The following is a 9,099-nucleotide window of genomic DNA, read 5'->3' as shown; positions in this document are numbered from 1 at the left end:
GGTGGAAGGGTTAGGAGAGAGCATGACATGTCCATGAAGATAACTTTTTGTAGTTTTCTTTTTTCTTAATTCCAATATTAACGAAAATACAGTGTTTTCTTTCTGCATAGTTTTGACTTTGGGAAATGTGTTGATATTTTGCGTACTTAAAAAAAAATCCAAGTCTGGGGCGCCCGGGTGGCTCAGTTGGTTGAACGCCGATTTCAGCTGGGTCATGATCTCACAGTTTGTGAGTTCAAGCCCCACATCAGGCTCTGTGCTGACAGCTCAGAGCCAGAACCCTACTTCGGATTCTGTGTCTCAGGGGCCCACCTCATACCCAGATGCACTAAAGGGAGTCAGGGCTCCATGAAGAAAAGGCTGACTCCAGGGCTGGGCCAGGGAAAGTATGAGATGAACCTAGAACATCTTGTGCCCGAAACCACGAAGGAATACAAAGAAGGATGGAAGTGTCTCCACGGGGCAGTGAGACTCCCACTGGTGAAAAGCGGGACATTTGGAGCATCATAACAATGACAGTAATGTGCTTAGAAGCACTGAATTAAATAAAGCTCACGAGGCCAGACTAAGAACACCGGCACCTTGATCTTGGACTTCCCAGCCTTTGGAACCATGAGAAATGAAATGTGTGTGGTCTAAGTCCCCCAGGCTGTGGTATTTTGATACGTCGCCGAGCTGACCAGCGCACAGAGTCACATGGTAATTCTATATTTGGCGTTTGGTTTCCCAAAGCAGCTGCGTCATTTTATATCCTCACCTGTGCAGGGGTTCCCTTGCCTTCGCATCCTCACCTACACTTGTTATTATGTCTTTTAAAGTCACGGCCACCCTCAGGACTGTGAAGAAGGATCTCAGAGCCTCGATTCGCATTTCTCTAAATGGTATGGGGCCGTCTCCCAAGCTTATCGGCCCCCTTGTATGTCTATCTGGGGAGATGTTGACCAGATCCTTTGCCTAGTTTTTAACAGATTATTTGCCCTTTTCTTGTTGAGCCATAGGAGTATTTTTTACATAAGCTCCGTACAAGTCCCTTACCAGAGAAACGATTTGCAAAACTTTTCTCCCCAGGGGAGTTCTGAGCAGAGGAAAACGTGATCTGGTTTCATATTTTGACAGAGTCCCTTCGACAGCAATGATGAGGGTAGAAACAGGGAGCCGGTGAGGAGGGCCCTGCAGCCGACCTAGCACTCTGACCAGGGTGCTGGCCGAGGAGGTGCAAAGAGGCCACATTGGTGACACATGGTTTTTGTCATTCTCGGGGAAGGATTTGCTGAGGGAAGGGCCGGAGTGGGCTGAGAAGGAATCGGGGTGACTCCGGTTTGCCCCGCCTAAGCACCTGCACCTGGGAGGGGGGTGATTGTTGGGGAAGCAGGAGGGGGTGGAGGGAGGGCCATGTGAGAATCCAGAGCTGTGTAAGTGTGTGTCTGTCAGATGTTTTCTGAGCCTAAGGAACCATGTCTGCCTGGAGGCCATTCCTTCCCCAGCCTCCACCCACGCACCTTTGTCATGCAGAGAGCAAGTGCTGGACAGGGAGATGTCACAGACACGCACAAACACAATGGTAAGTATGTGAGGTGACAGGTATGTAAATTAACTTGATGTGGTGATGTGGTGTCACAATGTGGACATATATCAAAACATCGTGTTGTACATCTTAAATACAGACCGTTTTTATTTGTAAATTGCACTTAAATAAAGCTAGAAAGAAAGAAAGAGAAAGAAGAAACAAAGAAGGAAGGAAAGAAAGGAAAGAAGGAAGAGAAAAGGAAAGAGAGAAAGAGAAGGAAAGAAAAAAGAAAGGAAGGAAGGAAGAGAGAAGGAAAGGAAGGAAGGAGGAAAGAAAGAAAGGAGGAAGGAAATAAGAGAAGGAAAGGAAGGAAGGAGGAAAGAAAGAAGGAAGGAAAAAAGAAAGAAGAAAAGAAAGTAAGGAAGAGAGAAGCAAAGAAACAAAGAAATAAAAGAGAGAGAAGGAAAGAAAGAAAAAGAAAGAAAAGGTAAAGAAAAGAAAGGAAAAGGAAAGAAAAGAAAAGAAAGGAAAGGAAAGGAAAGAAAGAAAAAGCTAACACACCTTCCAAGGCCTTTCCTGGAGGGAAAAGGAAATGAGCTTCTCGCAGACCAGGGACACGCAGGGGTCCTCAGCCCCACTGGTGGTCAAGAACAGCCCTGTCTCCAAGTGTGGCAAATGAGACTTAAATTATTTTCTTATTTGATTCTAAATTTTCTTGGGACAAATTTTTCAGAGCTGGCCCTTAGAGAAAAATCTTGGGGCGGGTTATTGTGTATAAATAGATTTGTCCTCAGAGACACCTGAGCACCTGGCCCTCCTGAAGTCCTGTGCTATTATTGGGTGTATGGCCACTCCTCCTTTAATATTAAAGAAAAAAAAGTCTATAGGTCTATCTAAATGCCTATACATCTATGTGTATGCCGATTTATATGTCTGTAAGTATATCCTTTGTCTCCCATGTTATTCTATATCTGTCTGTATCTATATGTCTGTGTCCCTACAGTATCAGGGTCATTATCTGCATCTTCAAGTAGAGCTGGTAGAGCGATTGGATTCTGGTTTCCTGCAGCTGGTTAGTGCCATTTCGCACTTTGGATACAGTTAGGGTTAGAACCAAGGCCGGGGGGGAAGGACATTCCTGGCGGGGAAACTGATTCTGGGGCAGTGAGTAAACCAGCTCGGCGGGATCCAATGACAGCCCTGATCTTTAGCTTTCTGCCTGCTGGCGCCTGGCACTGTGCGTGACATCTGCAAAGTGTGCGCCTGCAGGCTTGCTGTGAGTGGAGGCCAAGGACAGAGAGGCGGTTTGGAAGGGTCGGTTGAAGGCAGATGATGGACAGTGAGCTTTGAGAACCATGGGGAGCCATGGATGGTTTTAGAGCTGGGGAGTGAAGGCAGTGAGAAAGATAGGTTTTGGGGGAGATTGGCCAAGAGGTGTCACAGTCATGATGTGGGAGGCGCCCTGTTCTGAGGCTTCCTGGCTGTGTGGGCGTGAAAGAGCAGAGAGGGGCCAGTGCCAGAGGGGAGCAGTTTGCAGGAGATAACGGGATGCTCCTTGATTTGCCCCAAAGTAATTTTCTAAAGCTTTGAGGGTGCCCTTCTGCCACTCTGCACACCGTTGGTGAGCTGGACCCCAGGGGGCATCCCAGCTCCCTTCCCATCCCTGGAAAGGAAGGACTTGCTCCCTTGGCATGGACATCCATCATCACTATGCAGTGTTAAACAAAACGTGTGGACGCTTTCTCTTACAGAATCCTCACACCTACCCAACAAGTCCTCACTGCTACTATTCCTATTGTACAGGTGGGGAAACTGAGGCTGTGGCAGGTGAAGTGACTTGCCCAGGTCACTCAACCAGGAAATGTCAGACTAGGGATTTGAATTCAGCTCCGGCAGCGCCGTGGGCGCTGTCCATGGTGTCCACCACCAGAGGGCGCACTCCACCGAGTCTCAACCGCTTCCCAGTTTGATAGCATTTCCCGCCTCCCTCCTAAGGGTGCCAGGGGCACTGGCTAGAGACAGATTGGGCCCCGTGTCTCCAGTCCAACCTTCATTTGCTGGGGGGCGGGATGTCTTTGGCTAAAGTGACATCACCATTCTGTGCCTCAGTTTAGCCATCTCTAAAAAAGGGGTAAGAACAGGACCTCGTTCATAAGCTTACCTACCAGGATTCAGTGAGACCGTTGCACAGGCGCTGAAACTCAGTGGGACTCGGTAACTGTTACTCGTCAGCACTGGTGCCTTCTAAGTGTCCTGTATTCGCCTACAGCTGCTCCACCAAGAATTCTGTGTGGTGACACTTCCCACTGGCATTTGGTGCAAGTGCCCGCTGTGGACTGACCAAGCGGAAGCAAGGGCAATAGCATTCTCATTAGCCAGACAGCTGGGGTGATGGAGCATGGCGCTGGGGATTCAGGCAGACTTGGTTCAAATCCCAGGTCCGTCATTTGCTGGCTGTGTGATCCTGAGAAAGTGAACTCACCTCTCTGAGCCTCAGTAACAAGGGGATAATAATCATCGACACCATATAGGCTTGCCCAAGGTTTGTGCAGTGCTGGGCGCCACAGAAACCTTGAAGTAATGGGACCCTCTCCCATCCTGCCTTCTAATGCCTTCTAATCCCTTGGGCCCCCCAACTTGCTCCAGGCCCCACACAAAGGGGCAGACCTCACGTCTCAGGATCCTGGCCTGTCCCCCACACCCTGGCCCCTGCGCAGGTCCTACCCGCACCACGGCCAGCTTTTCAGGCTTCACCATCCAAAGCAACCGTCTATGCCAAGGAAAAGGGGCTCCCCAGGCCAAGAGGTCACTGCTCAGGCTCAGGGACGGCCCAGTAGTGCCTGGCAGGCCCTCTGCTGCGAAGCATTGTCCCCATGCAGGGCCTCCGAGCCTCCCCGTGGGTCATGTGACCCCCTATGGCCACTGCTGTGCCTCGGCCGTGACCAGTCACTCTGGACGTGCTGCACGTGACCGTGGAGCAATTCTGTGTTCCCATGGGCTCAACCCCTGATAACATCCGACACCCACCTGCTGAGCGCTTACAGATCCCTAGTGTCTGAGGTGCATTTTCTCCTTCAATCTTTGCAACAAGCCTAAGCGATCCAAGAGCCCTTTGGCCCGTTTTAAAAGTAGAAAACCAAAGTCTGAGAGGAGAGGTAACTTCCCCCTGAGTCTGCCTGACCTAAGGCCTCATTCTTATCCAGGACATACCAGGATCACCGAAGACGGGCAGGCCTCTAATGTGCAGAGTCTCTCCAAAACGAATTCAACAACGTCATTTTGTAGTGGCATCAATGGCCAGACAAGACCCCCATAGAAAGATACTCAAAGGGTGTGAGCTGGCAGCTCATGAAAAGAAAATGCAAGTAGTTACCAAGCCAATGAAAATATGCCAGCTTTGCTAAAAGGAGAAAAAAATACAAATTAAACAAGTGATGAGAAAGTATTTTTTTAACCCACCGGGTTGGCAAGTGGGACACCCCTTTATAAAACTCACGCTCTGGGGGCACCTGGGTGGCTCAGTTGGTTGAGCATCCGACTTCTCGGCTAAGGTCATAATCTCGGGGTCCATGAGTTCAAGCCCCATGTCTGGCTCTCTGTTGACAGCTCGGAGCCTGGAGCCTGCTTCGGATTCTGTGTCTCCCACGCTCTCTGCCCCTCCCCCACTTGCTCTCTGTCTCTCTCAAAACAATAAACATTAAAAAAATATTTTTAAAGAAAAAGAATGACTTAATGATTTTAGACTTAAATGTCCTGGCATGAGGGACGCCCATAAAATGGTATTAATTTTTAAAAATGCAAGTCATAAAATAACATCAATATCAGGAGTCTTTTATAGAAATTTAATGAAATCAAAGTTGGGAGACCTACATGCATATATTTTCAGATACCTGCTCTCAGCTGGTTGTCTGGGGCAGGGCAGGAGCAGGGTAGAGGGGTGGCGGGTCTTCAGGAAAGGGTAGGAGGGCAGAATGAATTTCGCGATTCATTGTTTTGGCTTTCAGACTTTAATCACCGTTCTTCCTGCCCTTCTGATATTACGTGTAAATGTAAAAACGAGCACCTCCTTCCACCCGGATCCTTGCTCTGGCCCAAGCGATCTCACTCCTCGGTTTATGACTGTGAAGGTCAGGGTCATGTGTCAGCTTGGCTGAGCCATAGCCCCCGGTTGGTTGTTTATCAAGCATTGAGCTAGTTGTTGCAGGGAGGGAATTCTGTAGAGGTGATTAAAGTGCATAATCAGTTGGCTTCAAGCAAAGGAGGCTAATCCTGGATCATCTGGGTGGAACTGATCCAACCTGTCGAAAAGCCTTAACAGACCTGACCCTTCCCCCAAGAAGAAATTCCATCTGCGATGGCTCATGCCCAAGACTTTCAAGCCAGCTGCCCTCTCGGTTTTGGACTCACCCAACCAGCCCCACAGTCTTGAAAATCCACTCCTTGCAGTGCATTTCTGAACCCCCTTCTCCACCTCGTTGTTCCTGGTTGTACCCTGCTGACATGATGCCCTAGGAGAAGTTTTTTGCAAACGCACCAGGAGGCGTGTGAGAAAGATGGCAATGAATGCAACATCCTGGGAACAACCCACATCTCTCCATCAATGGGAAAAGGGCCCACAAACCCTGGTACAGTCATGCAGTGACCACGACAGAGCATTGGACACACGAGCCGCGGCCACACGGGGCAACATGCATGAAGACAGCGGACGAGAAGGTGAAGGAAAAAAGTTGCAGAAGAATATGTGAACGACTCCTCAATTTCCATAGAGTTCAAGGACAGGCAGAACAAAATAAGTTGCTGCTTAGGAAAACGTAAACAGTGATAAATGTTTACGTGTACATGTAATGTACACGTAATGTACATTATAATATACTCATGGATACTGTACATTATAATATACCACAATATATAACAATTTCTTATGTGCATCAAATAAAATACGTTAGAAGTAATACATATACACATTCTATATATATTTAGTATATATATATGAAACCAAGTTTTGTGCATATGGTGGGAGAATGATTTTTTTAAGTTTATTTATTTATTTGTGAAGGGGGGGGTGGGGCAGAAAGAAAGGGAGAGAGAGAAAACCCCAAGGAGGCTCCATGCTGTCAGTGCAGACCCCCACACGGGGCTCGATCTCACAAACTGCAAGGTCATGACCTGAGCCCAAATCCAGAGTCAGACGCTTAACCCACTGAGCCACCCAGATGCCCCAAAGATGGGAGAATGATTTAAACAATCATCAAGTTGGTGGTGGTTTCAGACTCTGAATGTACTGATAAGGTTCTGTATGGGAGGTGTTTGTGTGTTAATTTTATTTTACCTGTAGGTAAGTAACTATTTTTGCCCCGTTTTGCACATAAAGTAGAGTCCACAATAAAACATTTTTAAAAAAACGAGGCAACTGTAAGCCTCCGCTGGAAGAGGAAGCCGAGTATATAGGGAATATCTTCTTGGAGGTTAAAACCAGATGTTCGTCAGGAACAGAAAAGCATTCTAGAACACGAGGGTAGGGAGGCACCAGGTAGAATATCACAGAGCCAGGGCGAACTGCTCTCCGGCCTCAATCCTTCGCCTCTCAGTCCAGAGTTCCAAGCTCTGCACACCACACATAATCTAAATTGCTTCCCTGAGGCAGTCGCTGGGGCTCAGGTGGGTAGAAAAGGAGATTTTATCTCTCTGAGAAAGGAGGGGAAGGGGGAGAAGGAAAAGGAAGAGAAGAAAAAAAACAGAATGTTGAAAGGCTTCGTGGCAATATTTCCCAGGAGATCCCACAAATGGCTGACCCAATCCGCTGTTGCAGGACCGTTAGGGGCTTCTAGTTGCTGCGCAATTATAAAGACCGCTGCCGAGAACGCTCTTGCGCTTAGCGCATTGTCCACATCTTCTCTTCTTCACCGTGGAAACCTCTGGAGCAACTCTGGTGGCACAAAAGGCGCACGTGTCTCTGAGGCGCTTACAAGTGACGTGTATCAATTGCCAAGTCACCTTCTAGAAGGATCATTGCAGTGGAGACTCCCCCCTGCAAAATGCTGATGAGAACACTTCCTCTGAGAGGTAGTGAGCGCCGCGTCCGTGGGAGAGGTTAAGTAGGTGTGATGTGACTATTTGCTCTAGGGCCGCTAGGATCAGGGGGCAACTTGGATTGCTTGCAGGGGAGACTCAGGCACCCCGAAGGAACCTTCCAAGTCTCTGGGCCTCTCTGAGTAAGCCTGAAATTTCCGATTCTCTTGTTCCTCTCTGACGTTCCACTTGCTACTGCTCATGTCCCCCAAGAGCTTGCACTGTTTCCGGCGCTGCCACCATGCCCTGGACCTCCTGAACAGGGGGGTTTGATGTACCTCCCGCTGAGAGGTGGAATCTGTTTCTTCTCGAATCTCGGGGGATCTGCGCCCACAGTGTGGCACGATGGCGCGGTTATCACTTCCACAACTAGCCCTCTAAGGCAACGTGGCGGCTGCCCTGAGCCCCGGAGCCTTGACGTGTGTCCCCCGAGCTGCCCTGGCCCCTGGCTATCATGTCTGAGGAGTCCAGCTGCCTGAGGCTGCCTTGCTCTGGGGAAGCCCCGAGAGCAGCTCCTGCAGAGAGATCACACGGAGACGCCCTGAGACTCCATGAAGAAAGAGGAATGTCCAGGCAGCAGCCCCCGACCCCTCACAGCCGCCCCTTTCCAGCCACCACACCCGAGCAGGCACCTAAGAGCCCTGCTCCAGTGTCACCCGAGGGAGCCCTTCCCCAATCCTTGACCCGCAGAAACTGACATATAGTAAAATGTGCTCGTTTGCAGATGGCAGTTACAGATGCCGGAGGCAAGTGCGAAAGCTTTCATTCAAACTCAACATTGTCACCCACTGGGCGTCAGACGCTGGGTCAGGTTCTTCTACCCTCAGCAATAATGCCGACGGTGATGATGATAATAATAGCAGCCTCTGTGTGTTCAGCAATTACAAGTACCGGGCAGGGGGCTACGGGTTTTACGTATCTAATCTCAGTGCGTCCTGATGACAGTCCTGTGGGAGCCGTGTAGGTGCTGTTACGAACCCCACTTTCCAGACCGGGAAACTCAGTTTCAAAAAGACAAAGTGAATTGTCCAAGGTCAAGTAGCCAGTAAATGGCAGAGTCAGAACTTGAACTTGGATTGGATGACTTCTGAGGCTACTCCTATGATGACTCGTGATATCAAAATGGCCTTTCCCCGGGGACGCCTGGGCGGCTCGGTCGGTTGAGCATCTGACTTCTGCTCAGGTCGTGATTTTAGTTTGTGGGTTTGAGCCCCATGTCAGGCTCTGTGCTCAGAGCCTGGAGCCTGCTTTGGATTCTGTGACTCCTCCTTTCTCTCGCTGCCTCTCCCTCATTTGCGCGCTCTCTCTCTCAAGAATAAAAAAATACTTTTAAAAACATGGCCTTTCCCAGACTGGGAAATAGGCCTTAATCCTGATCCCTGTCCACTAAGCAAGGGCAAACCATGGGCTGTGTCCCAGGCCCCATTTGTCTCCCCTCTGTGTCCCCCAAGAGTCTTTTCCTCCCTTGACTCTTTCCTGGGGTCCCTCAACACACGCTCTCCCCCCCCCCCCCCCCCCCCCCC

The sequence above is a fragment of the Hyaena hyaena genome, unplaced genomic scaffold (genome assembly GCF_003009895.1).
Source record: "Hyaena hyaena isolate Hyena2069 unplaced genomic scaffold, ASM300989v1 scaffold_0, whole genome shotgun sequence".
In the NCBI taxonomy this organism is placed as follows: domain Eukaryota; kingdom Metazoa; phylum Chordata; class Mammalia; order Carnivora; family Hyaenidae; genus Hyaena; species Hyaena hyaena.
The sequence above is the reverse complement of the archived record's forward strand: the minus strand, read 5'-3'. Positions refer to the sequence as shown.